The 14,037-nt window shown below is 30.3% G+C and overlaps 1 protein-coding gene and 1 long non-coding RNA gene across 2 annotated transcripts in view; both read right to left on the bottom strand.

The window, feature by feature from the left end:
- LOC145283795 (hephaestin-like protein) overlaps nucleotides 1-14,037 on the bottom strand; it is a 156,346-nt gene that overhangs the window by 107,689 nt on the left and 34,620 nt on the right. The window lies entirely within an intron of this gene.
- LOC145283797 (uncharacterized) lies at nucleotides 523-1,271 on the bottom strand. The gene is made up of 2 exons (XR_013868760.1): nucleotides 1,163-1,271; nucleotides 523-670 (listed from the first exon to the last, which is right to left on the bottom strand). It is a non-coding gene; the product is annotated as an uncharacterized LOC145283797 (long non-coding RNA).

Consider the following 14,037-nt stretch of genomic DNA (forward strand, 5'->3'; position numbering starts at 1 on the left):
ATGCCTGTATGTATCTTTCATTATTTTCCATTTTAATTTGCATGCCTGTATGTATCTTTCATTTATTTCCATTTTAATTTGCATGCCTGTATGTACCTTTCATTATTTTCCGTTTTAATTTGCATGCCTGTATGTATCTTTCATTTATTTCCATTTTAATTTGCATGCCTGTATGTACCTTTCATTATTTTCCATTTTTAATTGCATGACTGTATGTATCTTTCATTATTTTCCATTTTAAATTGCATGCCTGTATGTATCTTTCATTATTTTCCATTTTAATTTGCATGCCTGTATGTATCTTTCATTATTTTCCATTTTAAATTGCATGCCTGTATGTATCTTTCATTATTTTCCATTTTAAATTGCATGCCTGTATGTATCTTTCATTATTTTCCATTTTAAATTGCATGCCTGTATGTATCTTTCATTATTTTCCATTTTAAATTGCATGCCTGTATGTATCTTTCATTATTTTCCATTTTAATTTGCATGCCTGTATGTATCTTTCATTATTTTCCATTTTAAATTGCATGACTGTATGTATCTTTCATTATTTTCCATTTTAATTTGCATGCCTGTATGTACCTTTCATTATTTTCCATTTTAAATTGCATGCCTGTATGTACCTTTCATTATTTTCCATTTTAATTTGCATGCCTGTATGTACCTTTCATTATTTTCCATTTTAAATTGCATGACTGTATGTATCTTTCATTATTTTCCATTTTAAATTGCATGCCTGTATGTACCTTTCATTATTTTCCATTTTAATTTGCATGACTGTATGTATCTTTCATTTATTTCCATTTTAAATTGCATGCCTGTATGTATCTTTCATTATTTTCCATTTTAATTTGCATGCCTGTATGTATCTTTCATTATTTTCCATTTTAATTTGCATGCCTGTATGTATCTTTCATTATTTTCCATTTTAATTTGCATGACTGTATGTATCTTTCATTATTTTCCATTTTAATTTGCATGCCTGTATGTATCTTTCATTTATTTCCATTTTAATTTGCATGCCTGTATGTACCTTTCATTATTTTCCATTTTAATTTGCATGACTGTATGTATCTTTCATTATTTTCCATTTTAATTTGCATGCCTGTATGTATCTTTCATTTATTTCCATTTTAATTTGCATGCCTGTATGTACCTTTCATTATTTTCCATTTTAATTTGCATGCCTGTATGTACCTTTCATTATTTTCCATTTTAATTTGCATGCCTGTATGCATCTTTCATTTATTTCCATTTTAATTTGCATGCCTGTATGTATCTTTCATTATTTTCCATTTTAATTTGCATGACTGTATGTATCTTTCATTATTTTCCATTTTAATTTGCATGCCTGTGTGTATCTTTCATTTATTTCCATTTTAATTTGCATGCCTGTATGTACCTTTCATTATTTTCCATTTTAATTTGCATGACTGTATGTATCTTTCATTATTTTCCATTTTAATTTGCATGCCTCTATGTATCTTTCATTTATTTCTATTTTAATTTGCATGCCTGTATGTACCTTTCATTATTTTCCATTTTAATTTGCATGCCTGTATGCATCTTTCATTTATTTCCATTTTAATTTGCATGCCTGTATGTATCTTTCATTATTTTCCATTTTAATTTGCATGACTGTATGTATCTTTCATTATTTTCCATTTTAATTTGCATGCCTGTGTGTATCTTTCATTTATTTCCATTTTAATTTGCATGCCTGTATGTACCTTTCATTATTTTCCATTTTAATTTGCATGACTGTATGTATCTTTCATTATTTTCCATTTTAATTTGCATGCCTCTATGTATCTTTCATTTATTTCTATTTTAATTTGCATGCCTGTATGTACCTTTCATTATTTTCCATTTTAATTTGCATGCCTGTATGTACCTTTCATTATTTTCCATTTTAATTTGCATGCCTGTATGCATCTTTCCTTTATTTCCATTTTAATTTGCATGCCTGTATGTATCTTTCATTTATTTCCATTTTAATTTGCATGCCTGTATGTATCTTTCATTTATTTCCATTTTAATTTGCATGCCTGTATGAATCTTTCATTTATTTCCATTTTAATTTGCATTAAAATGTAAATAAATGAAAGATACATACAGGCATGCAAATTAAGATGTTAAATGAATTTGCCTGCCTGTGTGTATCTTTCATTTATTTCCATTTTAATTTGCATGCCTGTATGTATCTTTCATTTATTTCCATTTTAATTTGCATGCCTTTGTGTATCGTTCATTTATTTACATTTTAATTTGCATGCCTGTATGCATCTTTCATTTATTTCCATTTTAATTTGCATGCCTGTGTGTATCTTTCATTTATTTCCATTTTAATTTGCATGCCTGTATGTATCTTTCATTTATTTACATTTTAATTTGCATGCCTGTATGTATCTTTCATTTATTTCCATTTTAATTTGCATGCCCGTGTATCTTTCATTTATTTATATTTTACTTTGCATCCATTTGTGTATCTTTAATTTAATTACATTTTAATTTGCATGACTGTATGTATCTCTCATTTATTTCCATTTTAATTTGCATGCCTGTATGTATCTTTTCAATTATTTCCATTTTAATTTGCATGCCTGTATGCATCTTTACTTTATTTCCATTTTAATTTTCATGCCTGTGTGTATCTTTCATTTATTTCCATTTTAATTTGCATGCCCGTGTGTATCTTTCATTTATTTACATTTTAATTTGCATGCCCGTGTGTATCTTTAATTTATTTCCATTTTAATTTGCATGCCTGTATGTATCTTTCATTATTTTCCATTTTAATTTGCATGCCTGTATGTATCTTTCATTATTTTCCATTTTAATTTGCATGACTGTATGTATCTTTCATTATTTTCCATTTTAATTTGCATGCCTCTATGTATCTTTCATTTATTTCCATTTTAATTTGCATGCCTGTATGTACCTTTCATTATTTTCCATTTTAATTTGCATGCCTGTATGTACCTTTCATTATTTTCCATTTTAATTTGCATGCCTGTATGCATCTTTCATTTATTTCCATTTTAATTTGCATGCCTGTATGTATCTTTCATTATTTTCCATTTTAATTTGCATGACTGCATGTATCTTTCATTATTTTCCATTTTAATTTGCATGCCTGTATGTATCTTTCATTATTTTCCATTTTAATTTACATGCCTGTATGTATCTTTCATTATTTTCCATTTTAATTTACATGCCTGCATGTATCTTTCATTATTTTCCATTTTAATTTACATGCCTGTATGTATCTTTCATTTATTTCCATTTTAATTTACATGCCTGTATGTACCTTTCGTTATTTTCCATTTTAATTTGCATGCCTGTATGTATCTTTCATTTATTTCCATTTTAATTTACATGCCTGTATGTATCTTTCATTATTTTCCATTTTAATTTGCATGACTGCATGTATCTTTCATTATTTTCCATTTTAATTTGCATGCCTGTATGTAACTTTCATTATTTTCCATTTTAATTTGCATGCCTGTATGCATCTTTCATTATTTTCCATTTTAATTTGCATGACTGCATGTATCTTTCATTATTTTCCATTTTAATTTGCATGCCTCTATGTATCTTTCATTTATTTCCATTTTAATTTGCATGCCTGTATGTATCTTTCATTATTTTCCATTTTAATTTGCATGACTGCATGTATCTTTCATTATTTTCCATTTTAATTTGCATGCCTGTATGCATCTTTCATTATTTTCCATTTTAATTTGCATGCCTGTATGTATCTTTCATTATTTTCCATTTTAATTTACATGCCTGTATGTACCTTTCATTATTTTCCATTTTAATTTGCATGCCTGTATGCATCTTTCATTATTTTCCATTTTAATTTGCATGCCTGTATGCATCTTTCATTATTTTCCATTTTAATTTGCATGCCTGTATGTATCTTTCATTTATTTCCATTTTAATTTACATGCCTGTATGTACCTTTCATTATTTTCCATTTTAATTTGCATGCCTGTATGCATCTTTCATTATTTTCCATTTTAATTTGCATGCCTGTATGTATCTTTCATTATTTTCCATTTTAATTTGCATGACTGCATGTATCTTTCATTATTTTCCATTTTAATTTGCATGACTGTATGTATCTTTCATTTATTTCCATTTTAATTTGCATGCCTGTATGTATCTTTCATTATTTTCCATTTTAATTTACATGCCTGTATGTAACTTTCATTATTTTCCATTTTAATTTGCATGACTGTATGTATCTTTCATTATTTTCCATTTTAATTTGCATGCCTCTATGTATCTTTCATTTATTTCCATTTTAATTTTCATGCCTGTATGTACCTTTCATTATTTTCCATTTTAATTTGCATGCCTGTATGTACCTTTCATTATTTTCCATTTTAATTTGCATGCCTGTATGCATCTTTCATTTATTTCCATTTTAATTTGCATGCCTGTATATATCTTTCATTATTTTCCATTTTAATTTGCATGACTGCACGTATCTTTCATTATTTTCCATTTTAATTTGCATGCCTGTATGTATCTTTCATTTATTTCCATTTTAATTTGCATGCCTGTATGTACCTTTCATTATTTTCCATTTTAATTTGCATGCATGTATGTACCTTTCATTATTTTCCATTTTAATTTGCATGACTGTATGTATCTTTCATTTATTTCCATTTTAATTTGCATGCCTGTATGTATCTTTCATTTATTTCCATTTTAATTTGCATGCCTGTATGTATCTTTCATTATTTTCCATTTTAATTTGCATGCCTGTATGTATCTTTCATTATTTTCCATTTTAATTTGCATGCCTGTATGTATCTTTCATTATTTTCCATTTGAATGTGCATGCCTGTATGTATCTTTCATTATTTTCCATTTTAATTTGCATGCCTGTATGTATCTTTCATTTATTTCCATTTTAATTTGCATGCCTGTGTGTATCTTTCATTTATTTCCATTTTAATTTGCATGCCTGTATGTATCTTTCATTTATTTCCATTTTAATTTGCATGCCCGTGTATCTTTCATCTATTTATATTTTAATTTGCATCCATTTGTGTATCTTTAATTTAATTACATTTTAATTTGCATGACTGTATGTATCTCTCATTTATTTCCATTTTAATTTGCATGCCTGTATGAATCTTTCATTTATTTCCATTTTAATTTGCATGCCTGTATGTATCTTTTCAATTATTTCCATTTTAATTTGCATGCCTGTACGCATCTTTACTTTATTTCCATTTTAATTTGCATGCCTGTGTGTATCTTTCATTTATTTCCATTTTAATTTGCATGCCCGTGTGTATCTTTCATTTATTTACATTTTAATTTGCATGCCCGTGTGTATCTTTAATTTATTTCCATTTTAATTTGCATGTCCGTGTGTATCTTTCATTTATTTACATTTTAATTTGCATGCCTGTGTGTATCTTTCATTTATTTCTATTTTAATTTGCATGCCTGTGTATCTTTCATTTATTTCAATTTTAATTTGCATGCCTGTATGTATCTTTCATTTATTTACATTTTAATTTGCATGTTTTTCTGTATCTTTCATTTATTTACATTTTAATTTGCATGCCTTTGTGTATCTTTCATTTATTTACACTTTAATTTGCATGCCTGTATGTATCTTTCATTTATTTACATTTTAATTTGCATGCCTGTATGTATCTTTCATTTATTTACATTTTAATTTGCATGCCTTTGTGTATCTTTCATTTATTTACACTTTAATTTGCATGACTGTATGCATCTTTCATTTATTTACATTTTAATGTGCATGCCTGTATGCATCTTTCATTTATTTCCATTTTAATGTGCATGCCTGTATGTATCTTTCATTTATTTACATCTTAATTTGCATGCCTGTATGTATCTTTCATTTATTTACATTTTAATTTAGCATACCTGTGTGTATCTTTCATTTATTTACATTTTAATTTGCATGCCTGTATGCATCTTTCATTTATTTACATTTTAATTTGCATGCCTGTATGTACCTTTCATTTATTTCCATTTTAATTTGCATGCCTGTATGTATCTTTCATTTATTTCCATTTTAATTTACATGACTGTATGTATCTTTCATTTATTTCCATTTTAAATTGCATGACTGTATGTATCTTTCATTTATTTCCATTTTAATTTGCATGCCTGTATGTATCTTTCATTTATTTCCATTTTAATGTGCATGCCTGTATGCATCTTTCATTTATTTCCATTTTAATTTGCATGCCTGTATGCATCTTTCATTTATTTACATTTTAATGTGCATGCCTGTATGTATCTTTCATTTATTTCCATTTTAATTTGCATGCCTGTATGTATCTTTCATTTATTTACATTTTATTGTGCATGCCAGTATGTATCTTTCATTTATTTACATTTTAATTTGCATGCCTGTATGTATCTTTCATTTATTTACATTTTAATTTGCATGCCTGTATGCATCTTTCATTTATTTACATTTTAATGTGCATGCCTGTATGTATCTTTCATTTATTTCCATTTTAATTTGCATGCCTGTATGTATCTTTCATTTATTTCCATTTTAATTTGCATGACTGTATGTATCTTTCATTATTTTCCATTTTAATTTGCATGCCTGTATGTATCTTTCATTTATTTCCATTTTAATGTGCATGCCTGTATGTATCTTTCATTTATTTCCATTTTAATTTGCATGCCTGTATGCATCTTTCATTTATTTACATTTTAATGTGCATGCCTGTGTGTATCTTTCATTTATTTACATTTTAATTTGCATGCCTGTGTGTATCTTTTATTTATTTCCATTTTAATGTGCATGTTTTTGTGTATCTTTCATTTATTTACATTTTAATTTGCATGCCTTTGTGTATCTTTCATTTATTTACACTTTAATTTGCATGCCTGTATGCATCTTTCATTTATTTACATTTTAATTTGCATGCCTGTATGTATCTTTCATTTATTTCCATTTTAATTTGCATGACTGTATGCATCTTTCATTTATTTACATTTTAATTTGCATGCCTGTATGCATCTTTCATTTATTTACATTGTAATGTGCATGCCTGTATGTATCTTTCATTTATTTACATCTTAATTTGCATGCCTGTATGTATCTTTCATTTATTTACATTTTAATTAGCATACCTGTGTGTATCTTTCATTTATTTACATTTTAATTTGCATGCCCGTGTGTATCTTTCATTTATTTGCATTTTAATTTGCATGCCTGTATGTATCTTTCATTTATTTCCATTTTAATTTGCATGACTGTATGCATCTTTCATTTATTTACATTTTAATTTGCATGCCTGTATGCATCTTTCATTTATTTACGTTTTAATTTGCATGCCTGTATGTATCTTTCATTTATTTCCATTTTAATTTGCATGCCTGTATGTATCTTTCATTTATTTACATTTTAATTTGCATGCCTGTATGTATCTTTCATTTATTTACATTTTAATTTGCATGCCTGTGTGTATCTTTCATTTATTTACATTTTAATTTGCATGCCTGTGTGTATCTTTTATTTATTTCCATTTTAATGTGCATGCCCATGTGTATCTTCCATTTATTTCCATTTTAATGTGCATGCCTGTATGTATCTTTCATTTATTTCCATTTTAATTTACATGCCTGTATGTATCTTTTCAATTATTTCCTTTGCTCTAACATAATTTCTATAAACAAATTCATACTAAATGCCACAGTCTCCACTGAGAATAAAAATAAGTGTATCATTATTTATGACTTGGAAAGTTTATTTACAAAGTTAGTGAGATTGTTAAGTACACATTTTTAACATACATGACCTAAGAGCCTAATGTCAGGCACACAATACTTTTGAAAGTTGTGGATTTGTTCCTATTTTGACGAATCTCATTTGGAGTTATAAATGGTGAGGCAGCTTTCAAATACTTCTTTCTGAACAATGAAATGTGCGACATGTATTACATTATTAGCCAATTACTAGAATATGGTGTAAAGAAAGGAAAAACTAGAGTGACAAACTCTGAATTGTTGAAATCACTACTAGAATTATTATAATTTAAATTAATTTTGAAAATGCCTATTAAAAAGTTAGTATAAAATAAACTACTCAACCTTTGAATTAGAAATAAAATGATTTAATTTGACAAATTCAAGAAAAAATGAGAGAGAGAGAGAGATAGTAAAAGTCACTTTTATTTTATATTTCATTCTAAACAGGTAAACACAAAAAGATTATTTTTTTTTTCATTCAATTAAACGTAAATTCACTAAAAAATGTTAATATTATGGCAAAATTGGAGCCATACTCATTATACTAATTAATAATTGTAATAGTTAATACTCTTCATTAATATAAAAAAGCATGTCATTATCATAAGTTTGGGTCGCAATAAAAAAAATGAGTAACAATTATTTTATTTAAAAAAAAGTTTTTCAGACTGCAGAACATATACTAGCAGAACAAATGAATCTCTAACCCCCAATAAAATGTCAAAAAAAAAAAAAAAAATTAAATACCCCATCATTTAGATTTAAAACTGAAAAAAAAAAATAATAATAATAATTTGAGTATAAAAAAAAAAAAAAACATGCCCAACCCCAATTTTTCTGTCTTAAAATAGAGAAACTGTTCAGGTATACATCTCAATATACCATTAACTGGGCTGGAAGTGGGTGGTCATTTTATTTTTTTGTTTTTGTTTTTTCTTTACATTGGGGTCACCACTTATCAAGGCCCAGGAGCCACTCAGGGATAAGGGTTATTGTGTTTACAGTAATCAATGGGATAGTATCGTAGTAATGGTTAGTATTGGGGATTTGCTAAGGTGTCATTACTTAAGGGGGCGGTTCGTCAGGAATTTGTTTGTGTTGGACTTGAAGACATCCAAGTTAAATTCGGGGGGAAACAGGCAAGTGACAGAGAGTTCCACAGCTGTGCAGTTCTAAGAAAGTAGCTTTGTTCATGGAATCTACGTTTTGATTTAGGCACAGATAAAGAGTGGGGAAAGTTTTTGACAGTGGTTTCAGCTAGTCGGGTGTTTTTCATGAAAAATTGGCGAGGTGGGGGGGGGCAGAGAATGGAACTCAGATGAGCACCTGCCATGGAAATAACAATAAAACAGAGACAGGCTCGCAACGTCTCTTCTGTGGGAGAGAGGTTGCAGGAAAGAGAAAAGGGCATCCCCCACCAAGCCACAAAGTCTATTTTGTACTCTGTCAAGGCAGGATAGGCTGTTTTTAGCAGCTTCTACCCAGATGTGGCAGCAGTACTCCATCCTTGGATGTACTTGGCTTTTATATGGATAGAGAATTGCATCATTAGTGAGATATCTTCTGAAGTGGTAGAAGGATCCCACCATTTTCCCAGTGACCTTGGCAACAGACTTGATGTATGTGTTCCATTTTAGATCAGGAGTAAAGGTCAAACCCAGAAGCTTATCAAAACATGGGACCTCCCCTAGACGAGAGCCATTCATTTCAATCGATGCCAGATGGGGATCAGAGCGTTTATGATGTAATGATAGGAGCTTGGTCTTAGATGCATTAAAGATAACCAGCCACATCTTCCCCCACTGAACCACGCGCTCAAGATCTGAGGAGAGAGAATCAGAGAGAACATTTGTCATTTACGGCCTTTGATGTGTTGCCATAGATGGTCGTGTCATCAGCATAGATGTCAACGAATGATTTTAGTATGTGTTTAAGGAGATCATTGATGTAGATCAAGAAGAGAGTTGGGCTCAGGATGGACCCCTGAGGGACTCCAGCATTAATACTGTGGGCCTCTGATTTCTGCCCATCAACCACTACTGTTATGAGCCTATCAGAGAGAAATGATTTAATGATAGAGAAAACATTTCCAGTTATACTGTAGCTGGAAATCTTGTGAAGTAGACCCTTATGCCATACCTTATCGAAGGCCTTATATATGTCAAGAGCAATTGCCCTAGAAATGCATCCTCTGTTGAGAGATTCACTAATTCTATGTGATATAACTGTTAGTACATCTGCTGTAGATCTAGCAGAACGGAAACCATATTGCGTGTCACTAAGAAGGTTATTTCTGCTGAGGTGGTTGACTACTTCTCTATTTAATATGGATTCCAGCAACTTACTCATGACACTCAGGAGACTTATTGGTCTGTATTGAGAGGGAGATGGCTTATCACCTGAATTCTTAAATACAGGGCATACTGATGAGGTTTTCCAGGGTGTTGGAAAGCACTTCTCCTTAAGGCAATGTTTAAATAGTTTGGTAAGTATGGGGGCAAGTTCTGGTTGTAGCGTTTTTAACACTATAATTAGAATACCGTCAAGGCCAGTTGCTTTACTGGAGTCAAGGTTCTTGATTAGCTTGGTGACCTCACGCACAGATATTTGTATGTTACCTAGCATGTTGTGTGTTGTAGGAGGAAATACGGGGAGTTAATGGCCTTCGTCACATAGGGTGCAAAGTTCTTGGCAAATAGTTTGGCCCTGTCTGATGCTGATAAGATGACCTCTGGACCATTGATAATGGTTGGGATAGGACGCACGCTTCTGTTCAGGATCCTATTTGCTATTTGCCAGAACTGGTGGGAACCAAGCCGCTGCTCAGCTACTTTGGATTTAACGGATTGAGCATATAGCTCTCTTGCATTTTTTACTACTCTTTTACAGTGGTTGCTGGCGGTCCTGAAAGCAGCTTTAGTCTCAATGCATCTATTAAGTTGGTAGCTATGGAAAAAGTGATTTCTGTGTGCGATGGCAGCAGCACATTCAGGGGAGAACCATGGCTGGCTGTTAGCTTTTTGTTGGAACTTTTTGGATGGTATGAATTGGTCTATGCCTACAAGTAACCATTCAGTCAGGTCTGATACTATAGAGGACACATCCTTTTTAAACATGGAATGGAGAGGTAGATCAGATATGAATGTACGGAAGCTATCCCAGTCAGCCATAGAGTATCGGTATACAGTACGGTGGAGAGGTACGTCTGTAGACTTATTATATTTCATTTTTATCTTAACTGATACAACCGAGTGATCAGAGGATCCCAGAGAAGATACAACGGCACATAAGCATAGCTCAGGGGAAGTGGAGAGAAAAAGGTCTAGAAGGCTTGCATACTGACCGGTAGTATCGGGCAGATGGGTGGGCTCATGAACAATCTGAGTGAGGTCATAGGCAATGGCAAAATCATGACAGAACCTCCCCTCATCATCAGTCTTGTTTGAGTGGGTCAGCCATTCCACATTGTGGACATTGAAGTCACATCAAATGTGAATGCTAACCATGGGATGAGCAGACAGGATGTGGTTAATTTTCTCCAATATACTCTTAAAGATAGTAACTCCGCTGTTGTGGGGGCGATAGAGGGCAAATATAAATGCAGTGGTGTAAGCAAGTGCAACCCATATAAGGTAAATTAGGGTCTTCTCTGGAGATATCCCTGCCACACGGGAAGCTATCTTTAATGTAGGCACATATTCCATGCCCATGGCGATCTTGGGGGTCAGATTTAGATGTTAAGTTAGAGTATCCATTAATTATGAACTCATCTAGGGAGGTGGTCGGCCCTTATTCCAGTTTCGCTTAGAAAAAATATGTCTGGTTTTGTCTCCTGTAATTGGGTTTCAACCTCTGAAAGGTTGGAACGTAGACCCCTGACGTTGGAGAAGGAGACATGGTAGTAGGGGTCTACGTTGGAGGATGGGGTTCTAGGTTTATTCATGTTTTTTTTTTGAGATATTTCATGTTCAGGATTTTGGAATTTGTGGAACAGGTCAGCATACTTGGTTAGAGCAGTACAGAGAGGGAAAGTAAGAGAGAAAGACGAGAAGATATTTTTTCTTTTTTGTAGCACATGATAAGGTAAAGCCATAACAATTACCCACTAGTATGGCATCAAGAGGCCCCACCAAAGACTACTGCATGGTCCAGAATCCATTCACCAAATGGCAATACAGCAGCCCCAGTACTTTGCACCTGCTGATAGGACAGCCTCCTTAGTGGTTAATCCAAGGTTTGGGTCCCTGACTATCAGGCGGTTAACGTCAGCTCAGATGAAAACGTTTACCTCCAGCACCCTTACTAGTGACATGGCCGCAAGGATAGACAAAGAGACAGAAAATTTCCGGCATCTCAGACTACTGTTCACGAAGTACTACCGACCTGGGAAGCAGCTTTTTCTTCATTCTTTGTCAGAAACATCACTCATTGGAAATGAGGACTGAGGGACAAAAGGGAGAAGCGAGAGTAACTGGACTGCCGATAACACATCCACAGTATTATCTACTTTAGGTACTTGAAGATAGTTTCCCCTCCCATATTAATCCATGGAAGTTTTTTTTTTTTCTTTGCTTTAGATACCTCGAGGTAGAACCTTCCGGCTTCACCTTATGATTAAGTTCCATTAATGGGAATTGTGAGGCTGGCTTATGTTTTTTAGATTGGAGAATGTTATTTAAGTACTGGTTTAGGGTAGTACTAAGCATAATTGACAAAAATGATTTAAAAACAAGAAAATTAGCAGAACAGAAAAAGTAGAGTTAAGTTGTTTCGAGTTTTGAGTCAAAACTGCAATAAGAAAAAAAAAATAAGAAAATAAAGTAAATAAAATATAAAATAAAAATAAGCAACCAACTATATATATATATATATATATATATATATATATATATATATATATATATATATATATATATATATATTACACAAGTGTGGGCATTATTAACAGTTATGGATAAGAATTATTTAACTTAGCTCTGAAGACACCGACCCTGCCTTCTGAGGTCATCTCGAAAAGAAGCAAAATTTAATTTATTTAAGAAATTTAAATTATATAGGAAATTTAAATTATATAGGAAAGTTAAATTATATAGGAAAGTTAAATTTATATAGGAAATTTAAATTATATAGGAAATTTAAATTATATAGGAAATTTAAATTATATAGGAAATTTAAATTATATAGGAAATTTAAATTATATAGGAAATTTAAATTATATAGGAAATTTAAATTATATAGGAAAGTTTAATTATATAGGAAAGTTAAATTATATAGGAAAGTTAAATTATATAGGAAATTTAAATTATATAGGAAAGTTTAATTATATAGGAAATTTAAATTATATAGGAAAGTTTAATTATATAGGAAAGTTAAATTATATAGGAAATTTAAATTATATAGGAAAGTTAAATTATATAGGAAAGTTTAATTATATAGGAAAGTTAAATTATATAGGAAATTTAAATTATATAGGAAATTTAAATTATATAGGAAAGTTTAATTATATAGGAAATTTAAATTATATAGGAAAGTTAAATTATATAGGAAATTTAAATTATATAGGAAATTTAAATTATATAGGAAATTTAAATTATATAGGAAATTTAAATTATATAGGAAATTTAAATTATATAGGAAAGTTTAATTATATAGGAAATTTAAATTATATAGGAAATTTAAATTATATAGGAAATTTAAATTATATAGGAAAGTTAAATTATATAGGAAAGTTAAATTATATAGGAAATTTAAATTATATAGGAAAGTTAAATTATATAGGAAATTTAAATTATACAGGAAAGTTAAATTATATAGGAAATTAATCTCTCACCTTAAACTTTAAAATATTTAATTTTTTTAATACCTTTATTACGGATTATTTTTTCAGACTGTATACGTGTAATCACCAAAAAAATGTAGAATTTGAAGATAATGAATATTACTCACAATTCTCAATGTACACAAATAGAATTTAGGAGTTTAAAGATTTTTAAATTCTGCAAATGCAGCAATGACCATTGGTGTTAAATATAACAAGGTAATTTCAAGGATTGGCATTAAGGTTATCCTTGTGCTGAGATCAGTCTAAAGAAGCAGGCAGTAAGGTCTTGAATCACCAATGGTTTTGTACCAAATTCCAAAGTACAAAAACAAAATAAGTATAAAGGCAATATATATATATATATATATATATATATATATATATATATATATATAGCTTTAAGTAAAAGAGAAAAGAGAAAGATTAATTCCACAAAAGGA

The sequence above is a fragment of the Euprymna scolopes genome, chromosome 8 (assembly GCF_053919585.1).
Source record: "Euprymna scolopes isolate OS-2025 chromosome 8, ASM5391958v1, whole genome shotgun sequence".
Taxonomy (NCBI): domain Eukaryota; kingdom Metazoa; phylum Mollusca; class Cephalopoda; order Sepiida; family Sepiolidae; genus Euprymna; species Euprymna scolopes.